The sequence below is a fragment of the Acinonyx jubatus genome, chromosome D3, assembly GCF_027475565.1.
Source record: "Acinonyx jubatus isolate Ajub_Pintada_27869175 chromosome D3, VMU_Ajub_asm_v1.0, whole genome shotgun sequence".
Taxonomy (NCBI): Eukaryota; Metazoa; Chordata; class Mammalia; order Carnivora; family Felidae; genus Acinonyx; species Acinonyx jubatus.
This window is the reverse complement of record NC_069392.1, coordinates 71,018,097-71,041,556: the sequence shown is the minus strand read 5'-3', so window position 1 is coordinate 71,041,556 and position 23,460 is coordinate 71,018,097. Positions and strand designations below refer to the sequence as shown.

The 23,460-nt window shown below is 37.8% G+C and overlaps 1 long non-coding RNA gene across 1 annotated transcript in view; it reads left to right on the top strand.

Annotated features, from left to right (window-relative positions):
• LOC113602273 (uncharacterized) overlaps nt 1-22,999 on the top strand; it is a 54,011-nt gene extending 31,012 nt beyond the window's left edge. The window contains exons 2-3 of the long non-coding RNA XR_008291468.1: nt 17,325-17,380; nt 22,881-22,999. This is a non-coding gene — a long non-coding RNA (uncharacterized LOC113602273). The remainder of the gene's footprint in view (nt 1-17,324; nt 17,381-22,880) is intronic.
• Nucleotides 23,000-23,460: the final 461 nt, after the last annotated feature.

Below are 23,460 nucleotides of genomic sequence, written 5' to 3'. Positions count from 1 at the left end.
TACTATGTGTTTGTTTTCCATTATTATTTGTATTTCTATTCTTGGCCTCTGCCCTCCTCAAAAGTCCTGAAGGTTCTTGAATGATCATCAAGAGTCTCAAATGTGGCTCTAAAGCAGACCTAATCCTAGTGGCAGTAACTGCAAATGTGCCCTTTTCAATATATTTACCTTTATTGAGACCAGCTGGGAGGGAGGAGAGCCTAATTTTGACCATAATTGCAGGATTATATCCTAATACCTTGCTCATCAAACATTGGCCCACTGAATGTTAGATTGACAGGAAGCAATATATGCTCTCTTTTAAGAAATACTTTTGAGTGGTTGCCATAATAGTCTTGAAAATAGAATTCCTAAGAACAACAGCAAAGAAATCATCTCAAAGGAGCACATCCGAGCTGTCACTCCAGCTCCCGAAAGCTTGATTCTCCGCTGACAATGTTAACTTAGGCCATCTGTAACTTGTTCCTATCTCTTCTCAGTCTCATCTGGCCACTTAATATGTCTTGGGTCTGACGCTTCAAGAGTCTTTGGTGTGTATAAAAAAATTGATACATCTTGATTCAGCTGATGGGGCATAAGATTGCTCTTATAGATATACTGCAAGTTTTCAAAAAAAATTTATGGGACTTCAACAGAATAGAAGACACTATAAATTTTACACAATGAATGAAACATGTTTTCTCAGCTCTTTTCATTTGGTAGAAAATTATGTATAACGCATTTCAGATGGTGCCCACACTTCACGCGTCTATTTGATAGCTGGTTTCATTTAGCTGGTGGGGAAGGGATAGAGGAGAGCAGAAATGCCACTCATTTGTTCATCTTTCACAAGAAAATCTGAGACACTTACAAAAAGCAATTTAGTTCTTTTTTTTCTTCTTCTTTATATGAGGTTTTGACTTATGACTTAAAGTAAGAACCCCGTCAGAACCCAGCAATTCACAGGGACTTATCCTTGGGCACTTTTTGATTGCCACCTACTTAGAGTAAATAAGTGTATACTTCCAGGAAATCTATTTCCTTTCAGTGCTATAGGATTCACACTATATTATGAGATAAAGAGGAATACTGTGGGAAATACAAACTACAATGACAAAGAAGAATTGCTCAATTTAGTAGAGAAGAAAGATTCTTCTTCAAAAATGTAAAAGTAGACAATATACTGTTCCGGTGTGGTTTCAATTTTCATTTATATGCAGCTTTCAAATGGAATTATTTCAAAAAGAATTACAATATGAGGCTATTCTCTCATTTCTTAAATGAGCTGGTTCTGAATTTTTTTTTCCTGCAGGAATTTTTCTTATTTAATCCTACCTGAGTTGCCTCACTTTCATGCTCATAATACTGATGGAGATAAGATTGTTGGCTTTTGTTGGGTCCCTGCTGAATGAGTTACTTGCGTTCCAAGGATTTCGGCTTGATTTCTTCCACTAGATTGGCAGCTCTTGGAAGATCAGTGTGCTGTTTTATGATTGTCACTAATCTGTTTAGCCCCTCTTTACATGTCAAAGAATTCAGAAAATGTTAGGGCATGATCACCTGGATTGGTTTACAGGTAGTCTTTGTCCTGTCGTGCATGCTCAGTGCTGCCTACAAGAAGCTACTACTCACTCCTCATTGTCTTTCACCCCAGTTTTCTGTTCATGAGAGTGGAGCGTGTCCCTTTGGTTACAGGCAATAGTGCATAGCTGATGGGCATTTTTTTGAACCAATATCTTGGTATTATCAAGTGAAGAAATTTGGCCTTTATGAATGTCAAGAGCACTTCAGGATTATGACCTCAGAGAAGTAGCACTGTCTGTTTCACTACTACCCATCAGGTAACACTGCAAAACATTGGATGGTAAAAATGGAACAACCTGTGTACATGCTAGGTAAGTCCCTAAGATTAAAACAAACAAACAAACCAACAACCTGAAAAGTAGCTTCTATAAGGTGTATTCTGGACTTGATAGAAGCTTCTTTGGTATATTTAGATAAGACATTTTGGTTCTGAGGAGTTTAATAGAGAAATGATCATCTGTTACTCTTTCAGAGAAATGTCTTAGGGATTGATGCTTTGATTTGGGTGTGGGAATTTGAAATGCTCAGTAGTAAAGCAAAGCTCTTATAGAATAGTAACTACATATTACGTGACACGAGGATCTAGAAATGAGATGAGTTCCAAGCGACTGAGTGTATCTGTCCTATTCTCTTCCCATTTTTGCTTCTTGGATTTACTTATGGTGATTGTTAATTTATATGTCAACCTGACTGTGACACAGGGTGCCCAGATAATTGGCTAACTCCTTTCTGTGTGTGTGTGTGTGTGTGTGTGTGTGTGTGTGTGTCTTTCTAGGTGAAATTAGCATTTGAATCAGTGAACTAAAAAAAGCAAATTGCCGTCCCCAGTGTGGGTGAACCTCACCTAATCCCCTGAGAGTGTGAATAGAACAAAAATGAGGAGGAAAGATTGGCTCTTTGCCTGACTAGTTGAGCTAGGCCATTGATTTTTCTCTTGCCCTTGGTGCTGCTAGTTCTCGAGCCTTCAAATTCAGACTGGAATCTGTACCATGGGCCCTCTCTGCTCTCAGGTCTTCTTAATACACCACGGGCTTTTCTGGGTCTCCACTTTGTAGACAACAGAGTGTGGGACTTCGAAAAGCTCCATAATCACATGAGTGTGAGTGTGTGAGTGTGTGTGTGTGTGTGTGTGTGTGTGTGTGTACTCTATTGGTTCCGTTGAACCCTAACTAGCACCCTTATGTAGCAAAGATAAATCAATGTTTATCTTCATTTAAAATTTAGAAATCAAAAGCATTTTTAAATTCTCAACTCTTATGATATAAATATAAAATGTGCTTAAGCCAGAGAGAATATATTGGAGAATATAAAATCATTCTCAGGGCGGCTGGGTGGCTCAGTTGGTTGCACATCCGACATCAGCTCAGGTCATGATCTCACGGTTTGTGAGTTCAAGCCCCGCGTCAGTCTCTGTGCTGACAGCTTAGAGCCTAGAGTCTGCTTCGGATTCTGTGTCTCCCTCTCTCTGACCCTCCCCTGCTCTCTCTCTCTCTCTCAAGAATAAGTAAACATTAAAAAAACTTTAAATCATTCTCAAGGGTATAATGAGTGAAATAAGGACTTGAATGAACACGACTGAGAACTGGAATAACTACAATATACTCCTGACTCTGCTTCTAACTATAGGTACAAATGTGGTGATGTCCCCTTCTGTTTCTGGATTTTAGACTGATATGCCCCGATTGGAGAGACCCCCCCGAAAACAAACCACCAGAGTCCAGAGTCAAAGCCAAGTGGCAAGGGTCGTTTATTGCAGGTTCCAACCCGGTCCTCCGCGCACTCGTTGCCGGTGACGCTAAGAGGCCCCGAGCTAGGATCTTACAGCTTCTTTTATAGACAGGCACAAACAAGTTAGGGATTTTTTTGTGGTTACAGAGCTGTTATTGGTTGATATTTAAATTTGAACACTCAGCAGAACTTGATTGGTTCCCGCCTTTAGGTCAGACCACAACCGGGCTCGCCCTGGCTGGTTCCGGGAACGGCGGGCAAGCGGGCGGGGAGGGGGGGGGGGGGGTCTTTTCTTTGCAGTTGTGAGTATACCTGGTAATTTTTCTCTTAGTCTCTCAACACACCTTATCTTCAGATGAGGAGTCTGGTCTGTATCAGTCGGTCTCAACTTGGAGCAGTTTTCCTCTTAGGGTACTGTTGGCAATGTCTGCAGACACTTTGGTTGTCACAAGTGGGAGTGGTGGTAATGTTTCCAGATGATCTATCATCTTCCTGAGCTGCTAACTCAGGAAACCAACAGGTGAGCCCTGACACTTTTGTGGCCAACTGTTCCATTCTGGGGAATCCTGCTGGGGTCTGGACAAACCCAGAACACAGCTCCTGGCTGGGTTGGCCAACACTGTTGCCAAACAAACTTGGATAAAATTGCAAGAGAAGCCAGTAGCTCAGGAGATGAGAGTTTGGAAAAGGGAAAGGGAGAAATTTATTTCGGATGTTGGCAACCAGGGGAGGTGGTAGACTCAAGACTTAACTGCCTTCTCTACCTGCAAGATGGAAACCTAGAGTTGTACAGGGAGGGGTTGGGGAAGAAAGCAGCAGGGAGTGCATGATCATGGGTTGGTGGGGGGTTGGTACATGTTCAGCTTAAGATCAGAGACAGGGGAGGGGATTTGTGCTGTGTGGTCTTCTAGGAATTCTATTGCTATCAGACTGGCAGTTGGAATGTTCCAGTCATTGTCAAAGCCTCAAGAAAGTGCAATAAGAATAATTGTTGGGGTCTATAATCGATCAAGAAGGCTTGCTGACAGTAATACTGGCATCTCATTAGTAAAGGCTAGGGATGCTGCTAAACATCCTACCATGCACAAGACAGAATTATCCATCTCCAAATGTCATTAGTGTCAAGGTGGAAAAATCCCCACTTGAGACTCTTTCTCTTACAGTCCTAATCTTTTGAATCTATCACTCTGCTCTGATTGTTTCAGTTAAAGTAACAAACCACAAGAGACTCTAGATAGAGAAAAAACTGAGGGCTGATGGGGGGAGATGGCTGGATGGGTGATGGGTATTAAGGAGGGCACTTATGGTAATGAGCACGGGGTGTTGTATGTAAGTAATGAGTCACTGAATTCTACTCTTGAAATCAGTATTGCATTGTATGTTAATGAACTAAATTTAAATAAAATTAAAAAAAAGTATTTGAACTTTTGAAGTTTTTTTTTTTAAATAAAAAGAGCAAATCATGGTGCATAATTAACATGAAAGGAAATTTTATTAGTAAGAAATATAGTCTCATTTATGAAATTCTCCCATGGATTTATTAATATAAAGGAGAGGATCAATACCAACCACCTTCCCCCAAGAAATACCTTCTTTCATGGATCTCTATTCACACAAATTTTTAGTGAAACTAAGTTAAGGAGGGGACTGAGCTCTCTTTGTCTGTTAAGCTCTTTTTGTATTTGTTACTGGTGACACACACTGTCAGAAAAAAATTGAAGAGTAGAGAGAGGCTCAAAATGACTAAATATCTGAAAATCCCCTTGCTTAAAAATCTTTTCCAAACTACCTCTAATTGAGAAGTGTAGTCTGATTAGCAAGCTCTTCTTGGAAATGCAGATGGTCCCTGAGAATGAATGAATGTTATTCTCTGTTAGTAGGAATCTCCATAGTCAGAAAGAGGCCTCAAGGGCTCAAGAGTTTTGTTTGGAAATAAGGAAATTCAGAGGTGGTGCCTGCAGGGGTGAGGCTGTTTGAGAATGTGACTCTCTGGTGGGCCGGAAAGAGAAGACAATGGATTGAGGTTGATGGGAAGAGGGAGAATAAAAGAATACTTGGGTCTTTGTGTTTCTGCTTTTGGGAATCATCCAGTGGTGTATGAGTGCCTTAGGAAAGATAAAGAGGAAGAAACCCCGAAATTTCCAGTTTAGACATCCCTTCTCCATAGCAGATTTTTCTCTAGTTGTTTCCACCAAATGTTCCAGACAAGAAAAGGTATGAAACGTACTGTGAGTTCTTTCTTTCCTTTTTTTTTCTTTTTATTAGTAGTAGATTTTCATTTTCAGAGGGCCCTAGAAAATGTTATCGAGGAATGCAGGAGGTTTATGTTTGAATTTATGTAACAATCAAAGGTGACTTACCTGTCTTTCTGTTAGTTTAGTGAGTCACCTGACTTCCTTCAGCTTATGGCTCATTATCCTCAGCTCATGGGGGTGGGGATACTGTTTCCAACTCAAGGGTTCACCTGTGAATATAAATTATTCTTTAAATATAATATTAATATTAATGATTTTACATATTGTGTATAATTTATTTATAATTATTAATAATTGTATTGTAATTATAACAATTATAATTATAGCATAATTATGTAATTATACTATAAATATATGTATATATACATATACACACACATATATATGTATATATACATATATGTGTGTACGTATATGTATATATACATATATATGTGTACATGTGTGTGTGTATATATATGTATATATATGTTTTAACATGTAAAATTCTGATCAGAACAAGTCAAGTGGGCATTGTTTTGATTGCCTGGGACAGATCTACTGGTCCTCAGCTGGTAGGATGAGCTGGCTTCCCCTTTCAGCAGTGGATTTACTTTTGAACGCCTCTCCTTTTTGAAACTTACATTAAGATGTCAGTGACCTATGGGCTTTCAAAGTTTCCTTTCTATGGCATTTAGAGTCTGTTTACTAGCAGGCAAAATTAAAATAAATTAAGCATGAGTTAAATTTGTCGAATTTCAGATATTAAGAATGAACAGTTGAGGGGTACCTGAGTGGCTCAGTTGGTTAAGCGTTCAACTTCGGCTCAGATCATGATCTTGTGGTTCATGAGTTTGAGCTCCATGTAGGGCTCTGTGCTGACAGCTCAGAGCCTGGATTCTGCGTCTTCCTCTCTCTCTCTGCCCCTCCCCCACTCATGCTCTGCCTCTCTTTCTCTCAAAAATAAATAAAAACATATAAAAAATTAAAAAAAAAAGAATGGATAGTTGAGCTATAAGGTGCTTTCTTTTTTTTTTTTTAATTTTTTTTCCAATGTTTTTTATTTATTTATTTTTGGGACAGAGAGAGACAGAGCATGAACGGGGGAGGGGCAGAGAGAGAGGGAGACACAGAATCAGAAACAGGCTCTAGGCTCCGAGCCATCAGCCCAGAGCCTGACGCGGGACGGGACTCGAACTCACGGACCGCGAGATCGTGACCTGGCTGAAGTCGGACGCTTAACCGACTGCGCCACCTAGGCGCCCTATAAGGTGCTTTCTAAGGCTCCTATTACTGACCTTTTCTTCCTAAATTTAGCTAACCAGTGAGTCTTTTCCCTTTTCATTCCAGAGACTTCTACCTCTGTATTCCATAGAAAATACAGGTCTACTATACCTTATCTGAAACCTTAGAGCCTGATGTTTTTCAGAGTTCATTTTTTTGAAAGAGATAATACAATGAACAGGAGGAACACAGAGGATTTTTAAGGCAGTGAAACTACTCTGCGTGGTCATTTCATGGTGGATACCTGTCATTATGTATTTGTCCAAACTAAGAATGTACAACGCCAAGAGTAAACGCTCATAAAACTACAGACGTTGGTAACAATGATGTGTCAGTACAGGTTCATTGATTGTACCACGCTGGTGCTGGATGTTGATAACGGGAAACTATAAATGTGTGGAGATAGGGAATATATGGAAAATCTCTACCTCCTACTCAATTTTGCCATGAACCTAAAGCTGCTCTAAAAAATAAAGTCTATTTTTTAAAAAGGTAATACAGTATAATAGCCGTATCTATTATAACATCACTAGTAGAGTCTGAAACAATACCCAGGGATCAAAATAATATTTACAGTGAAAATTATGCTCATTTATGCTAAGTGGGATAAACATAGTATCTAAATAGTATATAAATAGCCTCAAGTCAATTCAGGTCAGATTTTGCCTCCAAATGAGTTTGCATCAAACTTGCAAAAAAGAAAAATAGTAATAATCGTTTTTCTGAGATCTTTGGATTCTGAAATTATGGATAAGAAAATTCTCCACTACTCTACCCTATTTATATTGGCCTCAGATAATCAGCCAGTCCTTAATAGCAGCTGCCCTTGTCTGGTGACAAGGCTTGTAACTGCCATCTTGGGAAAGTTATTCCATGTTCTGGTTCCCCTGTGCCAGTGTCCTCCATGGCCCGGGCCCCTGGGGAATGCAGAGCTGCAGGTGGTGGCCAGGGGACAGTAGGTGTAACAGGAGAGGATGACCTTCTCCTACCCAGGCCCTGTCTCTTATAAATCATCATAAAGCTGCCACTGGATTTCAGAGACAGCAGTTCACTGTTGTTCTTCCTCGGTCTCTGCTCTCAGAAAAGGGCAGCTTTATGCACACATTTTTTGGCAAATAAATGTGCTTTGCTCTTGGGCAATCCCGAACTTTTCAAAAAGACAAAAATCACAGTTGAGTTTTTGCTGATCACCAAATAACTCAGAAATTAAAACGCCAACTTTCTGTATTTTTATATTCTTACTTCCAAGTCCTGATCTATTTCTTTTGAAAGTGGATACCTATAAGTGTCCCTTCTTTTACGAAGCTTGTTTCACCAAGAGCAAGTTTTTAAAATGTAAACATGCCTGAGGAGTATGCTACTCATAAATCCCTCAGTGATTTTTTTTAAATAACAAGTCTCAACATTTATATTCATTGTAGCAGAAAAAGTTTAGACTGGAAATTCAGGGGCAGGTCTGATTTCTAGTCCAATTTCTGCTGGTAACTACCCATTTCACTTGGGACAGTTCCCTCTGATTCCTCATTCATAAAATGGGGATGTTGAATGTAAGACCATCTCAAAAGTTTATGTCCATAAACTTTTTCAGATGGGCTTCAGAATGTCTGTGAAACCACTGTTAAGCAAAAATGCGTGTGTGTGTGTGTGTGTGTGTGTGTGTGTGTGTTCGCGCGTGTGCATGCATGCTTGTACATAGGAGCTTTGGATGAAAGCAGCATAGCTTTCATGAAATTCTAAAAAGGATGCATTCATTTTGCCTTTAAAGTTTTATGATTTGATAAGTATAAATTTTCATGTATCAGATTGGCTTAAATCAGGTTATATTTGCAAACATATAGCAGCCTTAGGTGGACATTTATTGAGTCAGTAGGGCTCCAGAAAGAAACAGGTGGCATACTCTGGAATGTGTAACAAGGAACTATTTACAAACGTGTAGGTAGAGTTGAGGAAAGTAAAAATAGTAATGCAGCACCCAGGGACTAGTAATAGGTAAGGAGGAGTTGTTACCTCTATTAAGCCTGAAGAGGCAATGGGAGAAAGCTGTTACTAAAATCCCAAGGAGAAAGTCATGACCTTGAAAGGAGTGGTGAATTTTGGTCCGGGGTTGCAGCTATTCTTACGTGACGTCTAGAAAGAGAACTGGGAAAATAAATGCTTCAACCATCATCTCCTCCATCCCTTGGATTTCTCTCTATTGCTCTGCAATAGCCAAATTCAGATGTAAGACCGAGGCAAAGGAATCCGCTGATGTAGGTCAGCATCCTCAGATAGAGGAGAATGGATCCAGACAGGCAAAATGAGGCTACCCAATCAAGCAATGCAGAGTAGATTAGGTGGAAGCAGCTGAATCGGTCTTATCCCTGCTCTGTGACCCAGACCTTCCATGTGGTTCTGTTTCTTCAACTGTCATCTAAGGTGATAACATGAATGTACCCTGGAGAATTGTTTTCAGAAATGACCGATAAAAATGAATATTAAACACGGTGCAGATATAAAGTGCCATATGGATGCTCAACATTTGTGGTTATAGGTTTTAAATTCCATAGGAAGCATGCCAAAAGGAGAGGTGGCATGTGCACTGGTCTGAATGGCCCTGAGGCTCCATCTGGGACTGGGCCAGCTGTGGAGAAGGACACACTGGCAGCTTTATGGACATTTCTGCAGGGTGAGATCTGTCCTTTATATAGTTCAGTCAATGCATAATATGGCTATGGGATACTAGAACAACTAGTGAATTCGATGACAATATCAATAAAATACCGGTCAAGTCAGCCATTTACGTCTCCCAATTTAAAAACTTCCAGTTTTAACCAATTGTGTGTAGTACTGGTGATTGGCAAGCCAAAATACAGATTCCTAGGCCATGGGTCTGGAGATTCTGACTCTGCTCATGGGGCCTAGATCCTGGTAGCTCTACAACAAGCTTCCCCTGGTGATTTTTATGACTGGGTTGGTTGGGGGACACATTACGCAAACGTGGGAGGCCTTACTATGTCCATTCATTCCTTTGTCACAAAAAGGAATGATTGGGAAAAAAGAAGGAAGAGGTGGGGGGTTTATTTATTCTTTATTAAGGTAGCTTGGCTTCCTAATCCAGACTATTGGCAGAAGTCAGTAGATGTTTTGTATTATCTGAAGGTGCTAAAAGCCTGCTCAAAAATGCCTCCCTCACTTCTCACCCCCCCCCCCCCAAATCTCACATCACTCATCCTTTTGCATTAGCCATTAAAGCTTCATGTTCAAATGCAATCATTATCTATGAGCCAACATGGCAGATTGGAAAGGTCATTGAACTGGGAGTCAGAAAACCTGGTACTGTGATTTATTTCTCACCTCTTATTATCTGTCTCTAAGACTTTTGGAGCCTTAGGTTGCTTCTTTATGAAAAGGGAACAGATGAGATTAGTGGCTTTCTGGAATATTTACTTATTAGTGGAAATCTTTTGTCAAACTAAAGCTTGCAAAAGGTCATGATATGTCAAATAAGCAAAAATTGAGTCATTTTAATGAGAAAGAGGGCAGAGAACTTAGAAAGAAGCCTGTTCTTTTCTCTTGCCCCCTCACTGTTTCCATTGTCATGTTTCCCAAGAACCCTAGGATTCTACCACCCACATTTAGAAAATTACTGGAAAAAATGGAATCTAGACTTTCTTCATGTCTAAAAAATTGTATTCCAGTTGGATTCATATTAAACTATTAATAACAATTATATTTTGAGCCATCAATTCAAAGATGTTTCTCAGAAAACTTAATCATCTAAAAATATCCACAGAAACTAGAACATTTAATAAATATATTATGATGAAGCACAGAAAGTAGGAAAGGAGGGCCAGGCTCTAAAGAGAAGGACCTGAGCAAGGAGGAGGGTAGAAGAGGCTGAGACCTTCTGCAAAGTGTAAAATATGAAGGCTGAGACATTCTGCAAAGGGTAAAATATGAAAGCTGTGGCCTCTTTGTCAAGGGAAGGAATTCTAAGGGGAAATGGGAATAAATAACATGATAATAATAATACCATAAATTATATAGTTTTATGGATTCCTAAAATATTCACATTCTTTTCCCTTTTATCTTCTAGTAAATCCGTAATACAAGTAAGGCTGGTTGAACCCCTCCAACCTCCATATTAGGGTTTCTCAGTCTTGGTACAATAGAAATGTTGGTTTAGATAATTTTCTTTGTTGTAGGGACTGTCCTGTTCATTGTAGAATGTTTAGCAGCATCCCTAGTCTCTACCCACTAGACACTGGTAGTAATTTCTTTTCCCAGTTGTGACAACCAAGAATGTCTTCAAACATTTTACTCCACTCCCAGGTGAGAACCATTGGTCTACATGAAATAATTGAGATGGAGAGAAACTATGAGGCTAGACTACAATGACACAGCTGTTGAGTTAGGACCTTTGTTCCCATCCCAGTTCTTTACCTGTGCAGTGCTATTTGAAAAGGACCATTTCTTTTCTCTATATTTTACTTAATTTTATATCTGATCCTGGCAATAATTTTATCTCCCAACATTCCATACCTTTTTCAAGAAATATGCTTCTAACACATGTTTTTTCTAAAAAGAGAAAGTCCTGAGAGTGGGGGGCAAATTTAGGAAAAGGAGAGAATGAGGCAGCACTCCTTGCTTGAAGGAATATCTGCTTTAGAATTGAGCCCAAGGCTTTTAGGGGATGTTGGTCTTAACAGTGGATGTGTTTATAAGAGACATCCTTGGTCCATTATTAATTCAGCTGTCTATAAGATGTGATGCTTTCTGTATGTTCCCTCTTCAACATTTTCTGTTGAATCTTTATTAGCCATTTAGAAAAATTAGCCATTAGTTTCAAAAAGCTCATCAGGCTAATGAATTTCTATACTCAGAAACTGATATCATGGTCTATAATTTTAAGCCTTGATTGGACTGGTATTAGAAAAGGAATTTATTGCTTTGAAGAGTTAAAGAATCAATGCACTCAGAATAATGTGTTGGGTAACCATGCCAACACAACTTATATACAAGGCTGGAGGGCAAAGTGGTTTTAAAATAATTGACAGAAAGATAATTAAGTCTAGTTGTGACAAGACATAAGATAAATGATGATTCACTTGAAGCCCTCTGGTATTTCTTTAGCTGGAGAAAAAATAAGGCTAGCATAGCAAACATGAAACCTAATAAATGATTCTCTAAACAAGGTTTCCAGAGTACTTCCCTAACAGAATTTTCCTTTATTTTGTGTTTCCCCTTTCACATTTGGGCTTATTCCATTTAATCTCTTCTCAGAGACTGCAAGGAACTCATTTGTTTCCTGTTTAGGAGTACAAAATGGATAAACACGCAGGGAAGTCATGGCAATTAGGGTCATATGTGATCAAGTCGTGATGATGGTTGAGTTCTTTGTTGGTAGACCTTCTTCCTGTTCAGCACCACTCTCCTTTCTCAATCTTTTTGTATTTAACATAGTCTTCCCTTGCTATCAAATATTCCCCAAAACAAAAAAAATCTCCAGAATGCTTTCCTAGACTGCATGCTATGCCAACAGTTCAAACGAGGTATTCTTATCTCTGAGAGTGCATGAAAACTCTCTTAGAGGTACTCTGGCATGAATAATATTAAGTCAATCAATTTCCAGAATTTCAGTTTCCATATGATTTGCCCAATGTATCTGCAATTGAGATGTCAATCAATTCTTCTCCACCTTCCATCTTACTTTTCCCCTTTCATCTCACCTGTCCAGAATCTTACTATGGTTCATTGCCCAAAGATACTTAAAAAAAAAAGTACAAAATAAAGGGATAATTTAACCCTCCCCCCTTAATCTAATCTCTACTTCCACTCACATCATTAAGAAAAGCATTTCCGATTCTATTTTTGGCTTAAAAAGTATGTATCATTTATTTGTTTTGAATAATTGTATACTAACAATAATTATAATAAAACTCAATCCAGATGAACTTTTTTATAACATCACAGAGCCTCCGGTCACAGGAAAAAAAGATATATATATATAGTTGTTGTTGCAAAGAAATATGATATTGTAGGTGCCCCAAACACTTTCAAGTATAAATAGTATATTAGAACAGAATTTTGTGGAAGAAATAAAATGAAAATATGATTTTAAAAAAATGTTTATTTATTTATTTTGAGAGAGAGAGAGAGAGGGCAAAAAGAGAGTGGGAGAGAGCCAGAGGGAGAGGGCCAGAGGGAGAGAAAGAGAGAATCCCAAGCAGGCTCCATACTGTCAGCACAGAGCCTGACACAGGGCTCCATCTCATCGACAGTGAGATATGACTTGAGCTGAAATCAGGGGTTGGATGCTTAACTGACTGAACCACCCAGGCACCCCCAAAAATATGATTTTGAAATGTACAAATAAAATATAAAATTGTTACTGCATTTATTTAAAATGGTTGATGGTGAGTATCAAGTTACTATGCTATTTCCATTCTATTGAATACATTTAGAAAAGTGATACAATGACTTCAAAGCCTTAATACTTAGAATATGCTGGAAGTTACATTCTCAAGACGATGTATAGGAGCAAAATGTTTCAAGCTTATTACTGTATGCCATGAACCACTTCTCCTTTCAAAGCCTGCCTGCCTTGTGACCTCCTACTATATCTGATAGATACAACTGTTTTCTTAATTAATGTCAACTAAAATATTAATTATAGGTGAAAGGTAACAAACGTTTGCCTTATTATAGTGCTTTAACTTGAACCTTTGAAATCTTATAACACTTTTTTCACTGGTAGGAAGGGTGGGCATTTTGTTATTCTTCATATCATGTATAATTAGCTCACTACACTGTCAGTCCTTGAAATGTCCTGTGAAGGATCAAATAACTCTTCAGAAAATGTGTCAACCCTAATTTTTATTTTTAATTTTAGATGCCGATGTTTTAACTTTACAGTATTACATTTGTTTTAATTTTTAGAATTTCCCATATCTGTAGACTATATTAATTGACTGAAGTAAGGTAAAAAGACATCCTACGATACTGTGTTTTCTGTTTCTTCAGTTCTTGAGGGAACTCTGCAATTAATAGAACTTCTACAGCAGAGTAAAGACAGTGGGAGATTATGAATTAACATCTTTTTGGGAAATGTATATTGAATTTCAGTTGTCCTAAATGTGTCCAGGTAACTTGGAAGACATTGATCCAATCCAAACGTAACTAGTGGTTCTAAGTCATTTCTTAACTGTAGCTAGGGCTTTGTTTATTTAATGATGCATTCAAGTACCTGATATAATGAACATGGCAATAAACATTTTTCTTCTATCTTTTCAAGATATTTTTATTTCTGTATAGAAAGGAATAGAAGAAAAGAATGTCTATAATTATACGTGCAGCAATACATTTTCCCTCTTCTCTTTAATCCATGTCCCTGAACAATTAAGACGGTTACTGTCTTTAAATCACATGTCTCTATGACTTCTCTAAACATTTCCTCTTGGATATACAGATGCTCCCCAGCTTAAAACAATTAAACTTACGAATTTTCGACTTCGCAATGGTGCAAAAGTGGTGTACATTCAGTAGAACCCATACTTTGAATTTTGGATGAGGGTCTTTTTCTGAACTAGGGATATGTGGGAGGGTCCTCTCCTGTGATGCGGGGCAGAGGCAGTGGCTGCAAAACCCAGTTAGCCACGAGCATGAGGGTAAAACCTGGTAAACTAACAACCATCTGTACCCACACACCATCCCATTTTTCACTTTCAGTGCAGTAGTCAACACATTACATGAGATAGTCAATGCTTTATTTTAAAACAGGCTTTGTGTTAGGTGATTGTGCCCAACAGTAGGTTAATGTAAGTGCTCTGAGCTGTTTAAGGTAGACTAAGCTATGATGTTTGGTAGGTTAGGTATACTGACTGCATTTTCAACTTACAGTATTTCAACTTATGATGAGTTTATTAGGGCATAACACCATTGTAAGTCAAGGAAGATCTGTCTACGAAATATGGAATTGAGGACTTATACAAATAACCCAGTAGACAGTGAGCTACTTGGAGAAAGGCAACATCTTACAAATCCTTGTATTCCTTGTGCTTCACTCATTAACAATTTCATAGTAGGCAATAAATCAAGTTGTGTCCAATTTCCTAAAGCAGTATTTTCACTTCCAGGACCAGTTTTAATATACTGAATGCATGTCTACCAATGTATGAACTACCCAAATAATTGATAAAAAAAAACTATCAGAACCATTCATATAATTGCTCTAGGATCCATTTCCAGTTTTCCTATATAGCCTCACCTCTGAGTTCAAGATTATTGCAAATACAATTTATAGCTTCTTAAAACAAAATATTAGTGACATGTATACAGTTCAGCTGCCTAAATAAATTCTATTTATCCAAGCTGGCAAATAATTCACAGCCAAGGACAATGGAAAACAATCAAGGTTTTAATCCTTAACATTCTCCCTGGACCATGTATTTATTTATTTATTTTTAAACATTTTTTTTAACATGTATTTCTTTTCCAGAGACAGAGTGCGAGTGGGGGGAGGGGCAGAGAGAGAGGGAGACGCAGAATCCGAAGCAGGCTCCAGGCTCTGAGCTGACAGCACAGAGCCCAACGCGGGGCTGGAACTCATGGACGGTGAGATCATGACCTGAGCTGAAGTCGGATGCTTAATGGACTGAACCACCCAGGTGCCTCTCCCTGGACCATTTAAAATGAGGCTGTAGTTCCCAGAAAGATTGAAGCAATTATATATATATATTTATATAATTATAAATATATAATTTAAATATATAATTATATATAATGCAATAATGGTGACATATAATTATTATAATATATACTCCATATATAGAGAGGGAAATATCTTCTATTTGTCTAAGTATAAGTCTATAATATATACGATATATATATGTGTGTATATATATATATATATATATATATATATATATATATACATAGAGAGAGAGAGAGAGAGAGAGGGAGAGGGAGAGATCTATTTGTCTAAGTCCTGCTTGTTCCTAGTAAAGAAAACCACTATCTACTCTGAGCAAATCTAAATTGAGATGGTTGGAAGAGGGGAAGAAGCATTGTAGAACGTGTGCTACTGAGAAGAGAGCTCTTGTTTGCACCTGCTTATTTTTTTAAGAAGACCTCTGTTTGTCAAAACATATTTTCTTGAATTGTCATAAGGTATACTGTATAATGGTTTTGGTCCCAGGTTCAATCTGTAAACAGTATGTTCACAGCTGGCAAAGCTGTTACATTTTGCTTCTGGCTTGTAGTTTTCATTTTATTCAAGAATAACATCAGCTCAGAGCTGGCACTGGGGCACACACTTGAGAAACTCGGTACACTTGAATCCATAAACCTATAATCTGAACTTGCAAACTAGATGTGCTGAGTTCTGAGTTTTGCTACACACCCGTGTCCCCAGCCCTGAGGATGTGTGTGTGTGTGCACACACACTTATTCTCTCAAACGGCCATATGGGCCGAGTTAGCTATTACAACTTAATGGTAGTCAATAACACAATAAAATCTGAGTTTGATTTATGTTCTCCTTACTTAAAGAAAGCACACCGTGTTCTGTATAATACTTATGTTGTAAATAATAACTGCAACCACAACAAAAAAATCCTCTATAAGGAAGTTCTCATTTATTGTCTGGGAGCAAAATGAAAGGTCTGGAAGACAAGAGTTTCAGTCCTCAAGAACTGGGATCTGGAAGCTCAAAGCCATTTCTGAGGATCCAAGATGAACCGATGTCCTGAAAAGAATGGGGTTGTGAGTTAGTTCTCAAATGATACCAAAAGTCAGGCCCAGAAGTGAAGAAACTCTCCTCGGTGGTGTCATAAAAGGTGCTGCTAAACACCATCACCCTGTGGGTTTTGCAGAAAATCTCCGACTGCCTTTTTAGAGGGCGTGCACATCTGTCAGCCTCACGTGTCACACTTCCTAAACTGCAAAACGGCAAAGGGGCTGAGCTCAGTGTAATACGAAGACATTAGCAGGGCTAGCTGAGTACCAGATTTCCGAGCTTTTTCTGATTCCATTCAAACTAGAAAGAAAAAGAACAAATAAATATCACTTAGCAAACACCCACAAGTATGTGGCATTTTACCCCTGCTGCAGGGACTGTAAACAAGTTTGCTGTGTCTCTGACCTCACAGTTTATTGTTCAGATGCAGAGAAGAGATGTGCATACATGAAATGGTAGCAGAAATATATGTGCACATAAAGTAAAAAAGATGAAAAAGGCCGGAGAATGTGTTATTAAATTCTAGACCACATACAACAAATTCCGAGAGTAGGCATTGCAGGGCAGAGAGATCAACGAGGGCACCACGATGATGGAAAATGTCATGGGTCTTGAGCAAAGTCTGTAAACATACACAGCGTATAACAGGCAAAATGAAGAAAGCAGGACTCTCTGGTTGGGAAAAAAGAGCCAGGGGCTGGTATGTTTGAGGTTTGGTAATGAGACACTGCTGACCTTAGCAGAGTGTACTTGAAATGTTCTTTCTTTTTCTGTTTAAGTTTCACAACTTTCCCTTGGCAGGACACAGCAGGATTTAAGGGGATGTGGATGCCTGGACAATGAAACCAAAGATGGAAGTAAGTTTAATGTGGAGTAGGCATCCTGATGAACTGAATGTCCTCTAGAAACAATGGTAGTTACCACCTACTGTATACTGTGCACCAGTTATATTTCTAAGTGTTTTACATGTATTAACTCCTTCAATTTCTCAATAAATCTATATGATAAATCCTCCCATTTTATGTTTTACAGATAGGGGAACTCAGGCACAGAGAATTTAAGCAACTTGCCCAGAGGCAAACTGGGTGAAACTAGAACTCTGGATAGACTCTCTTTCAGCCACAACCTTTGCACTCTAATACAGCTCCCAAAAAGACCCTGGAAAATCTCACATGGGCCTCACAAAACTGTCTTATAATATCATCTTATAATATCATCTTATAACACCTTTGTACCCAAATCATTGAAGATAATTTTTTAAAATTCTTTTTAATATTTATTTATTTTTGAGAGAGAGAGAGAGACAGTGTGTGAGCAGGGGAGGATCAGAGAGAGAGGGAGACACAGAATCGGAAGCAGGCTCCAGGCCCTGAGCTGTCAGCACAGAGCCTGACTCAGGGCTTGAACTCACGCACTGTGAGATCATGACCTGAGCTGAAGTCAGATGTTTAACTGACTGAGCCACCCAGGCGCCCCTATTTTTTTTATTTCTTGATGCAGCTACTAGAAAAATTTTTTATAAATTTTTTTAAGTTTATTTATTTATTTTGAGAGAACGAGTGAGCAGGGGAGGGGCAGAGAGAGAGGGAGAGAGAGGAAATATCAAGCAGGCTCTATGCTGTCAGCAGGAAGCCTGATGCAGGGCTCAAACCCACAAACTGTGAGATCATGACCTGAGCTGAAGTTGGACACTCAACCGACTGAGCCACCCAGGTGCCCCACATTAAAGACAATTTTTTAAAAAATGTATACTAATATATACGTGAGGCCAACAGTTTGCTCACCTAAATCAGATGGGTATATGTCTGTTATATTCTTCCCTTCTCAGTAGACATCATATCCTGAAAGAGTGATTTGTAATCCTTGTGTAACAATGATAATGTTATGATGAAGGAGTCCATGCCAGTGCTTAAGGTGGGAAGAGTTATAAAATCACAGTGCCTACAATTAAATCTTGCCCCATTCCTGCCACTTAACTTTCTGTATAACCTTGCACAAATTACGTAACTTTTCTGTGCTTCAGGGCTTTTTTTTTAATTTAGTAAATGATGTAATATAATCTATTTGATAGAGGTGTTAGGAATATATTTATAAAGGAGTTGGATAGGCATGGCACCAATGATAGTCACCACCACCACCACCAATAACAAGGACAAAAGAGAACAATGAATGTTAGATACTATTATTTTTTATTTTTATTAGAAAGCTGCTACCAAAGTTATCTCATAAACAGAATTGACTCCTCTCGAGATTTAGACTATATTTATAACAAACACTTTTATGCAAAAGTTGAGATCTGAAGACATAGCTGTAAATGGGACCACAACCAAAAAAAAAAAAAAATAGCTAAGCTGCAGGACCCCTGGGTGGCTCAGTTGGTTAAGCATCTGACTTCGACTCAGGTTATGTTCTCATGGTTTGTGAGTTTGAGCCCCATATCAGGCTCTCTGCTATCAGTGAGGATCTGCTCAGTGAGGACCCTCTGTCTCCCTCTCTGCCACTCCCCTGCTTACACACTCTCTCTCTTGAAAATAAATAAACATTAAAAGTATATAAAAGTGAAGGAATTTGTTTTTGGTATGAGTAAGATATAAGAGAGAAGATGTGAAGTTATTAATAAAGTGAGATGAAGGGCCCTAAGAAATTTTCTTATTTGATTCAGAAAGAAGCCAAACAAAACAATAAAAACAAATCAATCCATCAGGTATTTGCATTCTTCATGACAGCTGCTCTGGTTTCTTCAACAGATGAATGCTGTCGTAAAAAAAAAAAAAAAAAAAAAAAAAAAAAAAAAAAAGGAGGGGCTCCTGGGTGGCTCAGATGGTTAAATATCTGACTTCAACTTAGGTCATGATCTCATGGTTCAAGCCCACATTGGGCTCTGTGCTGACAGCTCGGAGCCTGGAGCCTGCTTCAGATTCTTTGTCTCCTCTCTCTGCCCCTCCCTGCTCATGCTCATGCTCATGCTCATGCTCTGTCTCTCTCTCAAAAATAAATGAACAACAACAACAACAAAAAACTTAAAAAGAGGTTTTTTTAAAAAAGTAGGGGAGTTGGAGCTACGTTAGAAGAGACTTGAGAGTATGGAACTATTAATATGATGGCTGAAGACTAAATTATAATCGCTCCGTATAATTTCAATAAAGCCATATTCCATGACTACATTGTAACTAAGAGAAGAGAATACTGGGACATTAAATTCACATGTTGGAAGAAAACCGAGTGTCCTAAACCAGCAGAATGATCTCTGCAGCACATTTGGCAAAGAGGCAGCAACTGTGTTGACAAGAAATTTTGGTGAGGTTCTACTAATAGAACACAGATAACACCAACCAGAGTTCATTCCTAGGAAAAAAAGGACCTACCTTGAATCTGAAAAACTTCAAGAACAATTCTGAGACCCAGTAAAACAGTGTACTGGTTCCTAAGGAGAGCAATAGAAAGGGGTTTGGGGGGCGCCTGGGTGGCGCAGTCGGTTAAGCGTCCGACTTCAGCCAGGTCACGATCTCGTGGTCCGTGAGTTCGAGCCCCGCGTCAGGCTCTGGGCTGATGGCTCAGAGCCTGGAGCCTGCTTCCGATTCTGTGTCTCCCTCTCTCTCGGCCCCTCCCCCGTTCATGCTCTGTCTCTCTCTGTCCCAAAAATAAATAAACGTTGAAAAAAAAAATTAAAAAAAAAAAAGGGGTTTGGAATTATTGAACAGACTGAGTGGTCCTGAAAAATACCACTTCTGGCAAAAAGAGAGACATCTTAGAAATAGGAGGTGTCTCTTGAAGGGAAGGAAGAAGGTAATGGTAGTCAAATCCATAGTAAAAGAAGACACTAAGAATCAGAAGACTGCAGAAACAAATCAAAAAAGATACTATTTTTAATAAAATAAATTTTACTTTACTATAGAAACAGAAGATGCTCTTAAACAAAGAAATCAAATAAGTCATACCAACCCTTCCCTTTGAAATGCCTACTATTCCAATAAAAAGTAATTATGAATTTAAGTGAAGAGAATTCAATACACATATGGAATTTATATAAGAAGAAAATACATTATGAAACTCAAAATTTGCAGGAGACAAAAACACTAATAATAACAACCACCAAAAGAAGGCATGAAAAAAAGCAGTAAGTCAACACTATTAACTAAATATAATTAGATAAATCATAATAGAAATAAAAAAACAGAAAGATATAAGCAGGGAGATAATCAAATTTTAAAAAAGCCATAGGAATATATTACAATATACACTAACTTATGTTAATTTTATTGTATTAAATGACCAGGGGAGAATAGCTATGATTAAATTACAATTAGTAGCACAGACAATAGCAATGCAATAAAGTATATACAATTCCAAGAAAAAGAGCTTAAGTTTAACATCAAAGAAAAGATAACAAGGATCACATTAAAAGTTATTAAGAAAACAGGCAAAGATCGCATGTGTATATAATTGGAGAGGCTGAAGACTAAAACAACAATGACAGAACTAATATTTAAAAGGATAGTTAAACTCTTTTAATACAATTAAAGGATATAAAATAAGATCTGAATAGATACATTCAGATAGATAAGACCTATTGGTCAATTCCTTTTATTTTTAAATTTTTTTATTAAAACATTTTTAATGTGTTTTTTTATTTATTTTTGAGACCGACAGAGTGCAAGTGGGGGAGGGGCAGAGAGAGAAGGAGACACAGAATCTGCAACAGGCTCCAGGTTCTGAGCTGTCAGCACAGAGACTGACATGGGGCTCGAACTCAGGAAATGTGAGATCATGACCTGAGCCAAAGCTGGAGGCCTAACCAACTGAGCACCCAGGAGTCCCCCCATTGATCAATTCTGAGATATATTCCAGTAAAATCAAAACTAAGTAAAATAAATTTAAATACAATTTAAAGATAAAATGAAGAAAATATTCCTCTGTGCATCAAAGATAAAAACAAGCAAAAAATAAAAATCCAAGTAACTTACAAATGAAATCATCTACCCATTTGGCATAAGACTTCTCAACAGGAACATACAATAAAGGGCATAAAAGAGCAACATTTTAAATCTAGGAAAGAAAATAAAGAGCCAGGGATTTTAAATCCAGGCAAGTTCACCTTACAGTATCAAGGCTATAGAAAAATCAGTTTAAAATTGGCAAGAATATTGTAATCATAAGCCTTTCCCAAGGAGTTAACTGGAGGGTGAGGCTGATTCAACCAAATGATTATTGGGTAAATTGGCCAGAGAACTGTGGGGTATTGAATATGTTCTGCAAGAAAGCTAAGCCTAAAGCAGAAGTGGTTCTAAGGATGGAATAGATGCCACATGCTCTTGAAGAAAGGAAAATAACACAACTTAAAACTGGGAAAAGGAAGGAAAGAGGAAAAGGGAAAGCATAAGAAACTCAGTGATTGCTGGATGGGTGGTGCAAGAGGATAAAAATCCCATTTAATTGCTAACAAATGGAGTAATACAGGACTAAATAAGAAAAACGTGAGTAGGAACGTTATATACAGTGACTAGTAAAATATTTAAACAAACATATATATGTTTTAAGATACCAAGCAAAAAAAATTAAAAAAACAGAAAAAAACCTGTAGTGAAAAAACTAACAAATATAATGCACTCAAAATATCCAAAATAAAATAATGTAATAGAGATGAGGCTAAATGTATGAATTCTGTCAATACCAATGGGCTTAATTCACTTAATTAAATGATAAGATTTTTAGAAAACTCCCCAAAGCTCAATTCATTGCAATCTACATGAGGGATACCTAACACACATTCGTTCAGCAAGATTAAAAATGTTATAAATTCACCTTTACAGGGGTTGTATATCTTTGCATTCTTACCATCAAGGTATGAAAGTCTCTTTTTTCACATCTGCTCCAAAAAGTATATTGTCAGACTTATACATTTTAATCTTCATTTCTTTTATCATAAGGGAAACTGGACATTTTAAAATATGTTTAAGTACAGAGGGAGAAAAAGGAGAAATGTTTTTATATATTCAAAACTTGAATAAATTCAAACAGGAGAAAGCAGAACACATAACTTAAACAAAAATAATAAAACTATATATAAATTTGGTAACATAATCACAGAGGAAAAAACAATTCTGAGTTACCTTTAACTCTAATAGTAGTTTCTTACTGGGATATATTCTAAGGGGAAAAGTTGAACTCACTAGTTTCATTGCTACTGGTTTTATTTGTCTAGCTAATTTGAAACCATTTTACAAATACTTTAGGGTAAAAATGTAAACATGATTATGTTATCAGGATCCAAAAATTTGGGGACAAAATATTTGGAAGAAGATAAAAGGGATTAGAAATTTTAATATGAATTTGTAATTTTTAACATATGTTTCCTAGGTCTGCCCTCTGAAATGGCCTATGAAAGAATGACACTCCAGTAGTGATGACCACATCTAATTCCTACCAGAAGGAACTAGGACTTCTTGGAGAAATAGGCGATCGTCAGTCTGGAGCAGGTGAGCCTAGGATCTCTCATTTCAAAACAACATTGAAAGCACTCAAAGACTGAACTTGCTGGGATTCCCACTAGCCAAATTTGTGATAATTCGAATATCAAAAGGAATAATGACTCTAATTGATTGTAAAGCATTGAGCAAATTCAAATCTATGAACCCAATAATGCTAATCAAAAGAATAAAACTCATTTACCACCCTTGGAGTTAAATCTTCCACTGAATCTTTACTGTGAAAATTGCTAATTAAAGGGAAGGAATGAATCATTTACTTTGTCTTTTTGGCGAGGAAAGATATTTCAGCTCAAATTGATAATAGAAAGCTCTTTTTTTTTGTACAGAAAGAAAAGACAGTTAATAAATACAGAAGAAAGAAGGGAATTAGAAATCAACATTTATGCAACCCTCCATGATGTGATTGGCTGAGGCAAGAGATTATTAAAGTATGCATAAAGTAGTATGGA